The sequence below is a fragment of the Solea senegalensis genome, linkage group LG9 (assembly GCF_019176455.1).
Source record: "Solea senegalensis isolate Sse05_10M linkage group LG9, IFAPA_SoseM_1, whole genome shotgun sequence".
NCBI classification, from domain to species: Eukaryota; Metazoa; Chordata; class Actinopteri; order Pleuronectiformes; family Soleidae; genus Solea; species Solea senegalensis.
Window position 1 is genome coordinate 3,571,269 of NC_058029.1, and position 18,491 is coordinate 3,589,759.

The 18,491-nt window shown below is 43.3% G+C and overlaps 1 protein-coding gene across 4 annotated transcripts in view; it reads right to left on the bottom strand.

The window, feature by feature from the left end:
- sema6e (sema domain, transmembrane domain (TM), and cytoplasmic domain, (semaphorin) 6E) overlaps nucleotides 1–18,491 on the bottom strand; it is a 174,120-nt gene that overhangs the window by 102,761 nt on the left and 52,868 nt on the right. Inside the window, exon 1 of one of the 4 annotated variants that reach the window (XM_044033665.1) lies at nucleotides 11,144–11,352. The exons of the other annotated variants lie outside the window; for them this stretch is intronic. The gene's annotated coding sequence lies outside the window, so the exon portion shown is untranslated. Of the gene's footprint in view, nucleotides 1–11,143; nucleotides 11,353–18,491 lie in introns of those variants that run through there. 4 annotated transcript variants of the gene reach the window in all.

Genomic DNA, 18,491 nt, shown 5'->3' on the forward strand with positions numbered 1-18,491 from the left:
TGTCAAAACATGTGTGACAGTTTTATTGATGAATAACATCAAAAATATCCCGCGGAGTCCCGATTCAAGAGTGAAATGTGTGGAGGAGAACCAGCCGACCCTGTTGTCTTCTTTTACTCTGGACCGCTGGTGATATACAGCATCGTCTGCAGCCGCTTCGGTTACCCCGGCATCACCCATGAAGCAGAATTTCTCGGGAGATATATCATTCATCGTCTTCGCTGCAAGCTCTGTCACATCTTCCTGAACTTTCCACAAACTTTTTTTTTTCCCCTTCGCCTGGAGCTCGGCTCTGCTCTCTGGGGACTCGTTCTCGGCACAGTCGGGGTTTCAGCCGGCACAGCTCTGTCGTTAGCTCACCTCAGAAAACTGCATTGTCATCCGTTACCTACCCCCCACACCCCCCCCACAGAAACTCCACAATTACACTTAGGAGAAGCTGTGACAGATGCACTTCCTGTAAATCCGGGTCCTATAAGTCCAGCAAACCCCCCCAAACAACACACACACACTGTCTCTGATGACCAGCGGTGACTAATAGCAACTGGTCTCTGGATTTCCTGTAACCAAGCTTAGCTCCTATTAAACAGACACACTTTTTAAACCTACACCCACATGGCACTTAAAGTAGGACGTGGTGGTGGGGGCGTGACCGCAGAGTGATTCCTCATGTCTTTAGCCATGGATAAAGCATGTGCAGTTCCCTGACTTGGTTGCTAAGCACAGCAGATAAGCTGCAGTGCGTTCCCAATCGCCTCCTGAATGAAGCAGCTGCTGTGAGCCCCGCCACCGCCGCCGCTGCCGCCTCACAGAGCCACCGAAGGCCTGTAAATACTTAACAACTGCAGCCATCTGCAAATTAAAGCCCAGTGTTGCGACGGCTTTGGCACGCGGGCTCGCGGTGACTTAACGTGCGTGGTGTGAAGACAGAACGCGGGGCCGGTTAGTGGAAAGGTCGCGGGCCACTGTGACAAAATGACACCGGGTCCGACTCATGGGAGTAAAGACAGTGACGTGAGCGCTGTAAATGTGTTTAAAGAGGGCAAGCCTCCTTCCATTACACATACTCTCTGACTATTTACTTCCATGTTCTCACACGTGCGTCACGTTTTAATTTATGGATATTAACCGTAATACTTTGAGGGGTTGAGCCCAAACTTTGACGCCATCCACTGGTTCTTGAACGCCCTTAAATTTAGCCTTGATTTTTGTATTTTCTTTAAATCAGAGGTGCATCTGCAACTAGAGATGTTCCGATACCATTTTTTCCCTCCCGATACCGATTCCGATACTTGTGCTGTGGGTATCGGCCGATACAGAGTACCGATACCGATACCAGTGTGTTATAATAAAAAAAAAATCTCATACTACGCCTGCATGACTGTGATATGATTATCATTGGTGGTAAGGTTTGGCTCAGGTTAAACCCTCTGTAAAACATGAACGAATACAGCAAAAGGACACCATTTATTTTTACCAGTGATAAGTTATTTCGTTTTTCAGCTTGTACGTTTGTTTTGACTCTGGTCCAAACAACGCAGCACTGGCAGAGCTTCACGTTTCCATGACGCGCGTGACCTAGTTTTTATTGTTAAAATGAGTCTCTGAAGTAACGCTAAACTTTAAAAACAGAGGCATACATACGAAGGACACAGGTACGCTGGTTAGTTGTAGCACTGCTCTTTTCCTTTAATAAAACGGGCCGCTCCATTTTGACTGTAGGCGCGCTAGCGCAGCTAACAACGGAGCTAACTGGTAAATACTGCCAAACATGCCGAAATGATGAGCTAACGTTAGCTCCTTGTCTACAGGTGTCGGGTGATACGTTCTTCTTCACACCTCTAAAACAGCACAGCGCAACTGTTTCAAGAGCGGCGAAGAAGAACCGCGTCAGAGCTAACGGAGCTCTAATAAATTACGTGGTATCGGATCGGTGCACGGACTCCAGTACTCGCCGATACCGATGCCCACATTTTCGGCAGTATCAGAGGCATTTCCGACACCGGTGTCGGAATCGGAACAACTCTGCAACCATGTCACCAAGTCACACAGAGTCCATTCTTTGTTGTGACATTAAACTCTTCAGGAACACAAAGGCTATTTAAGATAATACAACATTTTTTACTTCCACATTGGCTTCAATCTCCATGTGAAATGGTGATGAATGCTCAACAGTTTCACGTACACAGAATCCTCTTGATTGGTTTAAATTCGTGATAAAAATGAATGAATGAATGAATTTGGTTGCGACTGAATTATTGCCAAAAAAAAAAGCAACACGCAGACTGGATAAGCAACACGATTAAGAGTCACTGGCAGAGACGTTGGATAAATTAGGGTCAGCAGATTGGGTTAAGTGGGACACAGGGTGACTCTGTGTCTGTCTGCTGGATGGGGAAGATAACAGTTACCAATGAGCGACCAGGATTTGCAGGTTGTTTCTTTCTTCACATTTATATAGAGGTTCCAGTATTGACTTTAGCGAATGAGATCAGCTTTGTTATCAGGCTCCGTAACCTCAGCCGCTGAGGCCATTAGAACGGGCGAGCTCCTATAACGCACGGGAACATGAAGGATAATGTCGCTGTGATTGTTTCTCTGCGACGCGGCGATCACTGTTCCCCAGCGCGAGTGGCAGCCAATAAGTTGTAATCTCATTTTCGAGAAATAGTCCCGCAGAGAGGGCCCCCCCCCACCCCCATGATCTTGCCATAATAGTTTCGAGGTGAGCCCCATTAACCAAATGAGCTTTTCAGAGCACAAAATTCCCATTAACACCACTTATACAATCCCTCATTTCCTACCAACGTGCACCGGGAGCGTCCCTGCAGACTGCACGCATCAGCAAGCCAACATCTCACTTTTAGGAGTTTTCAGTTTCAGCATCCATCCCACTGCCCCTAAGCACAGTTGGCAAAAACCCTTCCAAACTCAAATACCTAAATCCCTCTGAACAAATCCACCCCACACACACAGTGACATATCATATTTCCCCCTCCTACTATTCTGGATATTTCCCTCGTGGTGCTCAGTGGGTAGTGGTAGTGATCAATGGCCCCTGGCAGCAGGCGTCAGGGGGGCCCTGGGCTCCAGGAATGGAGGTATTAATAATGTAAGGTCCAGGCCTGTCATATCCTCCATTAACACGGAGGAGGCGGGAGGCCCAACGGCTGATTGATTACTAATTAGATTAATTGCCGTCTTTATAAAAAGGAGGAAGAACGTAATAGACTGGGGGGCCGGACAAGTGTGAGCGGAAAAAAACATCCACTGAGGGGATTTAAAATAATAGGTTTTTGGCAGATTTAGAGTTTTTTTTTTCTTCCTGAACAAAACAGATATTATGGTCTGTAATACACGAGAATTCAATCAAAGTCCAACCGACAATGAATTAGTTTAAAAACGTCTCATAAATTGCTCGGTTCTCTCTCGAATGCAGCCGTGTTTTGCAAAAGGAAACCACGCCGCTGACTGAAGGAGACACTTTACCAACGTTTAATGCCATTTTCCCTCCGTCAGACCTGCGTTTGTGCCTCGTTAGCTACTGCTGACAGGAAAACACGACATAATAAGGTCCAGTACTCTGCAGGGTTGATGTAGTGATCGTGTTGGTACAATGAATTTGCTAAAAAAAATAATAAAAAAAAGGTGCAGGGAGGTGTGAGGAGAGTCAGTTCCAAACAGAACCCACACCGAAGCTGTGACGTACGGTCTGGAAGAACTTCTCCATAAATGTGCACATACATTCATCAGCGTGTGTTTATTGTTCAACTTTAAATGACGTGCGAGACACTAATTATTGTTCTAATTCAGTTTAAAGTTAAATTGTTTGCCCACAGTTCAGAGCGACACTTAAAAATCAATTACCGGCCACTTAGTGTGACTGCATAATGTCCGCCGTGATGAATGCGACGCGTTTCGGTTTGACGTGATTTATTGTAGAATTGATCGGGACCAAACCGGCAGTCTGGTGGAAGTTATACTTAATTTCAATTATCCTTGGTTTCAATTAAAGATACGGGCGTACTTTTGTGGACGCATTTCCAACCGGTCAAGAAAATCATTCTTTTGTTATATTGAATAATTTATTAAAACTGGCATTAGATTAAAAAAAAGAAGAAGAAGAAAAAACTCATTCAAGACCGCTATCAACATCACAGCTGCAATTATTTCTGTCCAAATCACGTCCCGACAAGTGGCGAGGCAGCCGTGCGTATCTGACTTTCTGAGTGCTCCACTAATTGGCACGTTGGCATGACCACCCTAATTACACAAACCCACACTCAACATAAATAGCCTCACACTTGGAAGTGGATAATGCCTCCCAAATAAGGGAGCCGCATTATTTGTCTCAGCAGCAGCAGCAGCAGCAGCAGCAGCAGACCATGGCGAGCAGTGCAGCAGTGTGTTGCTCTGCTGACTCTCACAAACCTCCAGGGAGAACGGTTCCGGAACGCTTTGGTACGTTTAGCGCAATAACTGTGTCAATTTTTTACTTCTGTAAACAAATGATTTATCTCTAAGACGCTCTCCAAAGACACAGAACTGGCCCGATTGCAACGTTCGAAGGGGTGGGATCCTATTATTCTGCAACGCATCTTTGGATCCGTGTCCGCCTCACAACTCTGACAGCATCGGGCTTCGTTTGGTCTTCTTATCTTATCGAAGAGAAGCGGATTGGTCCCCATCACCGCTGGTGACGTTACGATGACTCTTTTTACCACTTTCTCGTCACAAACAGGGACCAGGTGGAATATCAGAGTTATTAATAATTCAAGAAGATCGTTAGTTGCCATAAAGCTGCTGTCAGTGATGTAAAGCGTGGACACCTGAGCCCGGACGGACGAGGTCTGGACAAAAATCCGGAAAATACTGTTGGGCAAATCAGTCCAACCGATCGATCGATGCCGTCAATGCTGAACCAGATCAATTCAGGCTTTGATTCTACAATAAAAAAAAACCACCTGTTTTCCTGTTGTCCCTCCTCTCTGTCTTCCCCTGTACCTTGTTTGCTTTCCTTTCTCCCTCCCTCTTCCCCAAGGCCGCCTCCCCACCTCCGGTCCCTCCTCTCAATCCCCGCGGTTCGCTGCAGTGACTGCACGCTGTGCTAATTGAAAGCGACCCCGACTCGTCCCATTTCAGAGCCACTCTGCCTGATGTCGTGCTGTTTTCCCCCCGCCACCAGGGGTTGACAACTGGCTTTTCAGATGTGGCGTTGTGCCACGTGAACTCTCGCGACCTCCCTCTCTCTCTCTCTCTCCCTCTGTGTGTTCAAACACCAAAACCAGTTCCGAAACCCACACACAGTGGAAACAAACCACCGAGACTCCCACTTTGTCACTAAAGTGCCTCAGAATATTCTTGTCAGGTAAGAAAGAATGTTCTCGGATAAACTGAGGCAGTCCTCCGGAGGAGCGAGAAATAAAAACTTGTTTTTCCATTCGGCTGCTTCTGATGCATACTATTGGTTTACACAACAAAAAGCGATGTTTACAATCTGCAATCCAATAAAGATGCAAACATTTCTACCTTTCCTTTAACACAGTCCGCAAACTCCGAAGGACGACGGGCCACCGACGCAGACCTAATAGATGAGCTACAGCTGCAGCACTGACAACATGATTAGATTCGCCACATACCTAATTCTTTTATCCCCAAAAAAAGATTTCCACTAAAACAAAACGCTTGTACCTGCAATGTTTCCACAGAGGTGGGCTGCTCTTATCACCCTCGCTGAATAGGACCGGGGCCCGTAATGTAATAGCCGAGCAGTGCGCTCATAAATCACCAGAAGAAGAAGCTTTATGCCACATGCACTGACACTCCCAATCTGCCAACCTGCGTCTTTATTAAAGAGCACATTACACTGAAAGGCTCCCTTTTCCCTCCGCCGCCTTGCTGTAAACACCTCATCCCATATTTATGCAAATATAAGGATACAAATATTTTACTCTGAAGACCTAAACACATTTCTCAGAGCGATTATATAAAGAATGTGTGTGCGAATGAGTGAGAGACAAAGACAGACATTGTTGTAAATCTTGTCGCCCTCCCTCCACACAATTACAGCAATCTTCTCTCTCTCCTGCTGTGGGTGATGCATATATTTGGATGTAGGAATGTCTTCGCGTGTCTGATTTGTCTTTGTGAATCTTGCAAAACACATTTCTCTCCGTGCTTGTGTGTGTGTGTGTGTCCTGCTTTGTTGATATGTTGTTATTTTTCTGCATCCATCCTACAAGTCACTCTGATATCAGGAATGGAAAATGTCAACAAACGTCAAGAGAGCTAACAAAGAAAACAGTCGAAGGCCCCGCGTGAATACAGAGAGGAGATTAGGCAGCGACACGAGAGGAGGATTTAATGTCACGATTATCCGGACCAAATCATTTTGATTCTCAATATCACTGCAAAAACTGTAAAACAAAACAAAACATGATTTAAATGGCTCTTAAAGACATCGATGTCACCTTGACTCGTTATCGCAGATTGACCCCTAATGTCACTTTAGCATAAATCTGCTGAGGAACGTGCTGGTGAGCTAAAATATTAACGATATTTCCCATCTATCATTAGTCCAGTCATGGAAATTACATACAACCATTGTGTTGACGTGGGAATAATACACAACTCCTTATATGGACATCCTCTCATTTTTAGCAGGGATTTAAAGTAGCAACAATTGTGCAGAAGTCACAAAAATAGACACTTTTTTCATCTGTTTTTGTTTAAAAGTGAACTTTGAACTGTGAAGCATTTCCAAGTTTCATAAATTCAATTTGATTTCAAACATTTTGATTACTTTCTGCTCAGGTGTGTTTATAGAGTTGGTGAAAATGATTATTATTATTGTTGTTTGTGTAAAATCAGATTGTCTAGGCTGTCTACGTACTGAGAAGAGGGGCATAAGACACTCTATATTACACATTATTATACCCTCTGCATGTACTATACGTAAAAAAACTGTTTTACGGATTAAAAACAACAATTCAAACGACAAAAAGTCTAACCTAAGAAATACAAACACAAATCTGGTAATTATTTTTTAACAAGAAGAATAAAGCAATTTAAAAAAATGACAAATTAGTCATTATAATGAGTAAGACAACAAAAAAGTATGAAAATAAAGGTTGATTAAAAACAGTGTTAACAATTAGAATGAGATATTTTCGCACGTTGACCTCTGCATTTAAGCCATCGTTTTTACACACCACACACAAGCCGGGCGCAGCATTTATCTGCACCAGGGAAGCAACGGGGGATTGGGTTCCTCGCTCAGGGGCACCCCAGTCTGAGATTGGTACCAGCTACCCTCCAGTTGCAAGTCCAATTCCTTTTCCTCTTGGCCATGGGCTGCCCGTGTCTAAAGTAAGCTGTGGTTTTGGTTTTAAAAGCGAGGCGAGGTTTCAGGGTCGCGGGTGTAAATCGTGACCTCGTCACTGTGCACATTTGTGCAAATCAAGACTTCTTGGTATGCTAAATGCATTGAATCGGCTCCACATGTGGCAAAGCCATCCATTATCTATGCTATTCATTCTTCGGGGGGGGGTCACCAGGGGAGTTGAAACCAATCGTAGCCGACATTGAGCGAGAGTAATAAATCTAAATGGGACCTTCAGGTGCTCTCAGCCCCATTTAACACCCGGTGAGGTCCTTTGAGCAAGGCGCTGAAAAAGATTATCATTGGGAAGCCATTCTAACGTCAGATACAGAAATCATCCAAATTCATTGCAAGGGAATACAACAGAAGAGAGGTCAGCAGATATTCTGAGGTAAGGAAGAAAATAAATATTTACCGTGCTGCTTCGGGACCTTTCAGAAAGTCTTCGTACAGAATGCGACTAAATGCCACGTACATTTGCTCAATTAGTCTCATAAGCAACAAGGACAATCTTCACATGGTTTGTCCCTAACAGACTTAATTATGGTTTCTGTAATCACAACGCTATTTTCAGCGTACCACTACTCAGCTCGGACTAAAGAACCCTGCTCATTATCTCCTGCAAGGTTTCCCCCAAGCCCGTCGACAAAGGATTTGACATTTGCTTCTGATAAACACAAATGAGGAGCAAGTGTCCTTGATGGAGCTTGAGGATGTCAATTAGTTTGTCTCTGAGCAAACTACTACGACTGAAGGGGAAAATACTGTCACTCTGAGGCCTTATCCTCACGGAAACAGAGGTTTCCCCATATGATATTCTCAGGAAATTATCTACATATACGTTCAACAAGAAAAAACCCCAAAGCGTCCCACCGCTGTAGTACAGATGCCAGGTCTGTGTGTGCCACAGAAATTCAGCAAAAACATCAAGCTTTGCACGCTGTGTACAAGCTTTTTGAGACCCGCTGTCCAAACCGCCGGTTCAGTGAGGATAAAAAAAAAAGCTGATATTACACAATTCCCGTGTACTGACCCTTCAAAAATCATGCAAAACAGGGAAAAACACTAAATCCCTTTCTCCCACTCAGTCCTTGCAAACACAACATGAATCCCACAGTTAACACTGCCTCGCTGCCAAGAGACAGAAATGTAAACACCTCACAAACTCCAGTGTGGAAAATACGGCCGCATGGACGGGGACTGAACAAAACCACGCGACAGGGATGTTTATTAGAGGGTTTTTTTTCTTCTTCTCCCTGCTCATGTGGCTGTAATCTGACCAGTGGCAGCAGTCCAAGACAATCTGTCCTCTGCTGACCGTCCTCACCCACACAGCTGCTGGTGTAAATATGTCTGGACACTGAGAAATGTACAATTGTGAAATTTCTCCTTCGCACACTGTCTGTTTTCAAGTCAATTAAAAAAAGAAAAGAAGAAGGAGGAAGAAGAAACAGGGAAAACTAATTAAAGTCACGTGATCAGACGCATAATTTACGCACAGTTTGACTGCTGCAGTGTAAATATAAGAATGTTTACATGACTGTAATTAGTGCCAAATAACTCAGACAGCTGTTGGGCACAAACATTCCGACAGAAGTTGAACAGAAGACAGCAGGATTCTCGAAGAGGCAATTTGATGCTACGTAATTAGCAGATCGCAAAAGGCGGCAATGAGACTTTTCTATTATTTCAGGTCAATTCAGAAAGTGTCATAAACATCTTATCCTTGCAGACTGAAGACAGACTTCAAAATATACATAATAAATTAAATTGCGATCTAATCAGCGATAAAAAAATGTTTTAGCCATAAAGAAAACGCTGGATTTTCTACACAGTAAAAAAAGGACTTTGTCTTATCTCGCACTTTAAAAGTCAACAACGTGCAGGAGGAAGACTTTAAAGTCACGCTGGTTTTGTTTTCAGGATTCCGCTGATGCACACATTCCTAGTCGATAACAGCGGCATCTTTCAGATCGTTGGAAGTCATCGCTCAGTCCATCGCAATCAGATATTCAAGGTGCAATCTCCTCAGGGTAACGATGCTGGCTGCGTGACCTGGAGCGAAACCTACCTCCACGGCCTGAGTTTCACCTGTGCTGGCGTGACATAGCCCTGGTTATCTTGTCTGATATGTGGAAACCTGCGGCATGCAGATGCACGGCGGAAGAAGACCAAGACGGAGCGGTAATACGGGATTACAGAGCTGACACGTCGCCGATCCGAGCGTCTCCTGCGCGTAAACGCGGGGTGCAACCCCATCAATCTGCTCCCAAGACTCCTCTGGCACCCGTGAACGCCGCGCCGTGGACCAGCATAGACGACGAGATAATGAGCTCCCGTTGCCTTGTCAACGCGACAGCCACACTTAAGCTCTCACTTCCCCATTCCCCCCCTCCCTCCCCCGTGTGCATAGCTCTTCAACAAACACAGAATCCAGATACAGTGAATGAAATTTCATCTCAAAATCGTCTCAAAGTCACTCCGACAGGCAACCGCAGGTAGTAGTTTGATATTTGTTTGACTGAGAGCAAATTTTTTTTTTTACTGCGTGTGAGTAATACACATTTCACCACAAATTGTACAAGGCAGAGGTCAAGTGTCACATAAAAATGGGAACACAAGAGGCTGGTAATAACCGTCCTTTATGTCCACAGCATCGAGCAGACACGGTGCCTGACCTGAACACACTCGAGGCGTTTAAAGCAAGAATAAGCTAATCTTACAATCCGGGATATATATCTTCAGTGCTTACAATTAGCTGCTTCACTGGCTTAGAGACCACACACTTCACTTGTTTGTCTTTTTTAGTTTAGTTCACCATTATAACCTCGGTTTTATTCTGTCGGTCTTTTATTTCTTTAGTGCGACGCGTTCAAGGTCGGCAAACTACTTCAAGGTATCGTGTTTAAGTCTTTCGTCCCGACTGAATAGTGAGCATTAGCATGAACAGCTGTTACCAGTTCTTCAAGAGCTCATGTTGGATTGAGAGACGACGGAATAGTGCGTTAGCTGAGATACCTGAATAGCTAGCTAAGTAATTAGCATGCTAAGTTGAGTGACAAAAGGAGAGGCTATAAAAACAGAGGCAGGAGACGGTGTTTACTTTGTTTGACATTGCTTTCCACCCACACGGCTTTTACGGAGAAAAGAAAAAAGAAAAGAAGGTAAGTAAACAAACAGATACTAATGCTAATACATACATAAATATAGCACCAGCTGTGAGCCCTGATGACCTACATGTTGTTTTTGCGACGACCTCAACTAACGAACTATAGACAATTTAACAACTGCTTGAGAGTTGAAGAAAAAGTAGTTTAGCGCTAATTGGCCGACGTCAAAGAAAAGGATTTACATGAGAAAAGTCCAAGGTGTTAAGATAAGATAGTCCTCTATTTGTCACGCAGTGGGGACATTTACAAAAACGCTGATCATTGGTGGTTGTCGACCAAAAACATTTTGAAAATCAAATACTGGAGTGAAAACTGAATGTTTGTCAGACGTAGCTTGTTGTTTATTATCTATTTGCTCTTACTACACATGTCACATGTCACTCTTTACAAAGGAAAGAGTAGCCAGGTGGTTGGAAAACCACTACTTTGACTTCTAGGGGCAGTTTTCACTCTGTATTCAAGACCGTTTTTACGACGATCTACGCCGAGATTTAAAAGCCTACAAAGTCAAATAGCATTCAAGGTTAAAGTGCTTAAATACTCGTACAGACTAAGTACTACAACGGAAAAAAACCAAATGATGAATACTCACTCAGTGCCCCTCGGCGGCGTTAAACCTCACATCATGTCACAGATAAAAGCTCAAAAGTACATTTTATTCCAGAGGTGTCGTCGCGTGCGTTTGCTGTTTTCTTTGTGGTTTCAGTTTAAAGCTCCTCTCTCTGCTTTGAGGAAGAGTCGGGCCACATTCCTCACCGTGCATCTGCATTTACATCGGGACATTTCCTGTAGAGTGGCATTCTCCCCCGACCTCAGTGTCTGACACAAGAGTGTGACTCTGCACAACAGACACTCACGCACTTCCAGCCCTGATGACGAAAACTACGCTCAACACAAACATCACACAAGCTTTTGTTTACCAACTCACTCCAATCAATCAATCAATTTTCCTCTTTGTCTTTGGCAGAGCGTCTCTTCACGACTCCCATCTCTTTCTCTGGCATTAAAAAACCTGAATTTAATGTTCAAAAACCATAACAGCCAATGTTCTTTAGGTCAGCTGTATTATAAACAGCACATTTAATGAACACTCAGGTTTATCTGAGTGAATATTTTCACTGAAAACCTTTGTTTGAAGACAAACTGCGAAAAATAAGACATGCTTCCCACGACTTCCCCCCGGTAGATTTAGTGTTATTTTTACAGTACGACTTCTGACACAGTATTTAGACAAGCTAATGTTTCAATTTCCTTCTACCCTCTCTCTTCCCAAACAGACTTTATTTCTGTTTGAACAAAAAAAAAAATGTATTTCCTTTGCAAAACAGCTGCAAAAACAAAAGTGGCACACTTGTTTTTTCACCTTTGAAGCTCCATCAAAGGCAGAAAAGCTTGAACTCTTACCTGGTACTGTAATATTATTCCAAGAGGACTGTGTAAATGGGAAAATGTTCAGTATCGCACAACTCTGACTCTGCAGCACATGTGCACACAAGCAGCATTTGCTTCACTTGTGTCCAAGTTCCCGTCTCAATCATGACATCAGAAAATGTAAACACTGGGCGGTAAATACAGCGTGTCACTCAGAGCACTTATTTTTAAACTCCGCACAAAGGATTTGCCAGTTGAATGAGTCATGACGGGCCAAATGAAAAGATGGCGTGACCCATTCGTGTTTCTTTGCAGGGTTTGTTCGTTACTGACAGGGCTTGGCTCTAAGAGAGCAGCAAAGGCCAGCGAGGACATGAGGTGGCGTGAACACCCTCTGCCATGTTTGCTGGCACAGCCTCGCGCTTTGAAAGGGTGGCTCATGGAAAACATTGCGGTGCGGCCCCCGGCTTCGCTCCCGCCTCCGCCTGCTAATGGCTTTCCAAGATTAGGGCTGCCATTTGTCAGCTTGACTGATGTCCATGCTATGACGATCAATCTCTGACCGCTATCCATCTCTTCAACATCAAAAGAAAAGTACAGTGAGAGTGGTATAGGTGTGCTTGCCAGAAAGAAAAACAGTTTCTTACTTGCAGGTAGTGCTGCATAATGAGAGGATAAAGGAATAAATATATCGCACGCAAGTGAATAAGGCGAAACAAAACCTCGGCATTCTCATTTTTGAGCATCAAACTCAGGCAAAACCCACGGGGAGCGAGCGGGAATGTTGAGATCGGCTGTTCCTATTCCTGGAACATTTTCAGTGGTGTATGAAAAACCAGGGGTCCGTCTCTTCTCTCTCACTACATTAAGTGATTCTTATTGAAGCCTTGCAAACAGGAAACATTCAGTCTCCCGAGAGAGGGGAGAAAGTAAGTGATTTTGCCAACATGAGAGAGGGAAAGAAAACAGTGAGTGAATGAGGTGTGGCAACTGAATATAAAGCGGGGCTGGGGATAGAGATGGAAAAAAGGGAATAAAACATAGTTAAGGAGCAATAGTGTGGAGCGGGGAACAGCTGACAGAGGTGGCGGGGGCCTCAGGTGAGCCCCGTGGTGGGTGATTTCACAGTCCTGTAGGCTGACTAACACTGACAGGTCAGCTGGAAGAGTCAATGCCAAGAGGAACGCTGAGCGGAAAGCCTCAACACACACACTCGCATGCAAGCAAGCAAACACAAACACACACACACACACACACTCACCCCTTAGTCACATTCACCACAAAATAATTTCCTTTTCAATTCACCACACAAAACCTGAGCCACTGCTGATCGACCTTTATGACGGCGCTTTTCACCAGCCGTTCATTTCCTTGGCTCAAGGCACAGTATATATATATATACACACACATATATATATATATATACACACACACACATATATATATATATACACACACACACACACACACACACACGTGTATGTATATATATATATATTTATACATACATATATACACATACATATATATACACACACACATATATATATGTATGTTTGTGTGTATGTATGTATATATATACATACATACATATATACATATATACATATACACACATATATATGTACACATATATACATATACACACACATATATATATATATATATATACACATACATATACATATATACATATATATATACACATACATATACATATATATATATATGTACATATATAAAAAGCCAACCAAAATCACAAGCACATCACAGGTGCTGGTCATACATGGAAAAGCCACAATTAACTGGCTGGAGTCTTGTACCGGAACATCTGAGCCGAGTATAGGCTGGAGAGCGCGGGGTCAAGATGGAAGACGCCCACAGAGGTGGCCCAGACTGACAGAGCTGGGATCCTGTGGGACTTCCAGATCCAGACAGACAAACTTGGCGGTGGCTGATCAACCGGACATCAGCAGAAGAGGGCAGCGGTGATGGAGGTGGTAATCCCAAGCGACAGCAACATCAGGACGAAGGAACAGACTAGTGAGGAGCTAGAGAAGATGTGGGGAGTAAAAGGAGCTACTGCGGTCCCAGTGGTGATAGGGACTGATAGTTTGGGGCTGTAACCCCAAAACTAGGAGAGTGAATTCAGCAGAGGGACAGGACCTGAGCTTGGGGGAGAAACAAGATAGATATGAAATGATGTGAGATAGATAGATAGATAGATGGATATACATATATATATATATATATACATATACATATATATACATATACATATATATATACATATACATATATATATATATATATATACATATACATATATATATATATATACATACATATATACATATATATGCGCGATATGTGGTGAGCGCCTGGGGGAGGGAGTGTTTTCCTGACAGCTACCACGATTGTATCATCAAAGACGACAACTTGATGTTATAACCATCATTAGTGCAGTAGCAAATCAATTACAGGGAATCACAGCACTAAAGGCCTGCGTGCACACAAGTGCCTGCGAGGCACGTGCCTACACACAGTCTGTGTTCAACATGGGATTTAATGGTCAGACTGCGAGGAATCTGGCCGCAGCGTCCGATTCCACACCCAAAAAAACATGTTGTTTTGAATGAAGTCACTTCTTCAGAATCAAGTTCCCTTTCTCTGCAGAAACGCTGTCGTCATTGCAAGAGCAAAACAGGAGTCACATCGTCATCCTAATGCTAATCAGTTTTAACGTCTTAATGACAACTTTAAACAAAACAGTTGTCAATTTTCGATATAAGCAGGAATAAATTGAAGTGCATAACGAGTGGGACTGCAGAATTCCCACAGCCCATTTAAACTAAGTCTTAATGCTTCCTTCCTATATTTCGATATAAAAGAAAAGTGATCGTTTTACATCGCAATTCACGCAAGGTGCCAAGAAATGGCATCATTTGTTATCCTTCCATGACCTTTTTTTTCAAACCATATCTCTAATCTTATACAGGACATTTGTTTTGTAACCTGAGCTGTCAGTGCAGCCAGGACTCTTGAAAAAGCAATTCCGTTATCTCCAGAGACCGTCCTCTATCAAGGTTAATTAATGAATACATTTAAAAAACTCCACTGTCTCCATCAGATTAATACAGGAAGCAATTTTACCACTGGACTGTTTTCTTTGGCGATTTCGCTTGTTTTGCTCCACAGAGATTTTGGATGCGTTCTGTGTTTCTGTGGGACGGCGCGTCAGGGGTGGCAACCTCTCGCTGACAAGCGAAGGCTGGTGACAGCGCCAGTCCTGTTTGCCTGATGAGCAGCGGGGAGAAGCGGGTGGGCGGGCGGGCGGGCGGTTGGAGGCTTATCTGCCAAAACAGCTGGGGTTACGCCACGGCCGCAAGAACCGCTACGACTCAGCGGGCCACACGCGGTGAGAACGAGAGGCGAGCGACAGGGAAGACGGAGACGAGAGCAACGCGGGCACAGGAGGCTTCTGGGGAGAAGAAAAGCAGGGGGATTCATTAAAACACGTGAAGATGCTGTGTGCAGACGGCAGTAGAATACAGGTGCAATGACACAGAGCATCGTTAGCATGTTTGGATCAGCCCTGCTGTGCACACAAAAGATTATATAACCTGCCAGTGAGTGCGTTTTATTTATTTTTTATGTTTATGTCGTCATAAAGACGGGGGATTGCTCGATAACACTTTTCTGTGTCCAATATTGATACCACAGCCTCCGTGATGGACGGTAATCCTGAAATACACCCTCCACAACATGACTCATTCCGGTCATCAATTCACCAGTTTGAGCGTTTTTCCAATAATTAAAACAAGCCTTCTGAGTTTCCAGCTTCTCACATTCATGAAAATCACTAAAAATGTAATAATTTTGGTTTGTTGGACAAAACTTGACATTTGAGCTCATCATCACTTCCAGGTTTGGTGAACGCGGATCAACATTTTTCAACATTTTCTGACATTTTACAGACCAAACTAGTACTAGATTAACATGAACACATTGAATTGCTTATGAAAATAATTCTTAGTTGCAGCCCTAGAGCATAGCGACGCGTGTAATAAATGTGCACGTTTCTTATGACAAATATCAGAAACTAAATATTTCATCTCTAATTAAAATGATCATTATCATTCATTTCCATGTATGTTTGCAATCACCTGGAGCTAAAAAGGGAAAGAGGAGAAAACGTTGCAGAAATCCCAAGAAGGGTAAACCTTTTCTGCTTGCAACACGCCATGACTCCACTGGGGGCGCCGCCGCACAACACAGCTCCAGCCTCACTGTCAGTGAGCCCTGCTGGGTTTTTCTTTTCTTTTTTTTTTTTTCTTTTTTGCGAGCCAGTGTGAATTTGGCATCCAGGTGCCGGTGAAATTAAGACCTCGATATCTTCATCATCTGAGTGAGATGTGAAGAGCGTGAAGCTGATAAAGCCGACGCTACACCTGCGCGACTGAGAGCTGCTGATCACACGGTGGGATAAGTCAAACCGCTGAATGAAGCCCAATGTTTCTTTAACACAGGGAACAGGAGCAGGGAAAGAAACCTGCTGCTGCTGCTGCTGCTGTCTGCTGCATATAAACAAAGCTGCTGCTTTCTGCGGTGTAACAACATTCCCCTGATTGATTAAAGTGCCATGTTTGCAGTCGCCTCTTTTACATAGTGGGGAGAAACCCGCCGTTCATCATCGGAGAGAGGGCGACCACTGCATTCATGTTAATGCATTACAGACCCAAACAGGTCCGAGGTCACACACCGCTGCCGTGAATCCCTCTGTGCAGTCGGACGGAGGGAGGAGAGAGCGGGATTTTCAGGTGCGGAGAGATATGAGCTCACCGGTGCCGTCAATGTACAATGTCAGTATCACCTTACTAACAGTATCTGCAACCCGGGACAGGACATCAATACAGATGGGCCTCAGAGTGTGGAATGTTTTACTGATGTTAAAGGATAAATCAACACGAACACACTGCAAACAGGGTGAAAAATGGCGACTGGCTGCATGGTTTACATTCCTGAACAGTCCATGTTGTTAAGATGTTCCACCACAAAAGGAAAGAATAGTGTATTATACCTTCTATGATTCATATTCAGACATCCGTCAGCCACCTCTGCTGACCTCCTCTGAGCTGCTGTAGTTTCGCTTCTAATCAGTGCTCATACATGGATTTATTTGAGACCAATGATAACGAGATTGTTTTTAGAGCTGAAACGATTAATCGATTATTAATCAATTACTAACTATTTTGATAATCGATGAATCGGTTTGAAGCTTTTTTCATGATTAAAACAAGATTTCCAATTGTTTAAGCTTCTTAAACGTGAATATTTTCTTCATTTCTTGGCTCTGGATAACAAAGAAATCATTAAAAGTTAATCTTTTTGGTTTGTGGACAAAACAAGACATTTGAGAACATCAATCAACATTTTATAAGGTTTTCTGATATTTTATGGACCAAACGATTAATCGATTAAACGAGAAAATAATAATTCTATAGCTAATAATTTTCTACAGCTTCAAATGTTGTATTCATGTTACAGCAGCGTAAGTAGGGCTTTGATTCGCCCGGGCTTCTCCCGGCTCTATCTTTCTGTCATTTGCAGACATCGGTGTCGTCAAACTCGTTGAAAACTCAATTTTGGAAGCGCGAGAGACGCGAGAGACGCGATCTCACGCGGTGATGGAAGATACATCCAGGACGCATTTTAACGTCAGGCGTGAACACTCGTAATTAGCACTATTCTCCTGCGATAAGGATAATGGAGGACGTGCGTTAACACCAGGTTTGAAAGGGGTTTAGTCTGGAGGAGGACAAGTGTTTTACATATAGCTCATATTATATGACAAAAAATGCTAGCTGCAGTATAATTATTGTACGTTAACCCAGATAAAAAAAACATACACATTTCTTCCAGGATTACAGAGCAATTAAAATGAAACAATTGTCACTATTAAATAAAGTAATAATAAGTAACAGTGTAATAAAAGAGTAGGACCTTTCTGTAAACAATCTGAGACATTTTTAAAGAGGTAAGTCGTTGACTTGAGCACTGACAGTAAAGAAGGAGTGTTTATTTTTATGTGAATTGAGAGGCTGTTAAAACCAATAAGCCACTTGGGATCAATAAAGTTGTCCGAGTCCAAGGAAAGTGTAGTGCCCGGGTCAGACGAGCTGTATAATGTATATCCTAAATTGCAGCTAATTCATTTGCTAATTGCAAACTGTTAATTGTGGACTGCAGAGTCAACAGCATCCTTGTTGCCCCAGAGAGACACTAGATCCCATATGGACATGTAAATAAACAAGAGAAAAACACTGTAGCCCAAGCACAAGGAAAAAAAAATATATCTATACTCTTTCAAACGCATCGTGACAGAAAGCACCTTGTTTTTAATCTATAAAAGTTCTCAATTGTTGCACAAAACACCTAAAAGTGTAGGAGGACTTGAGCACAGCTCGTTCCTGGCCACAGGTGCAACTTAATGATTGTTTCTTGGCTACATCAAAAACCTGTCATGAAGTTTTAAGGCAGAGGGAGGCCGTTCAAAGCCTCGAGCAACA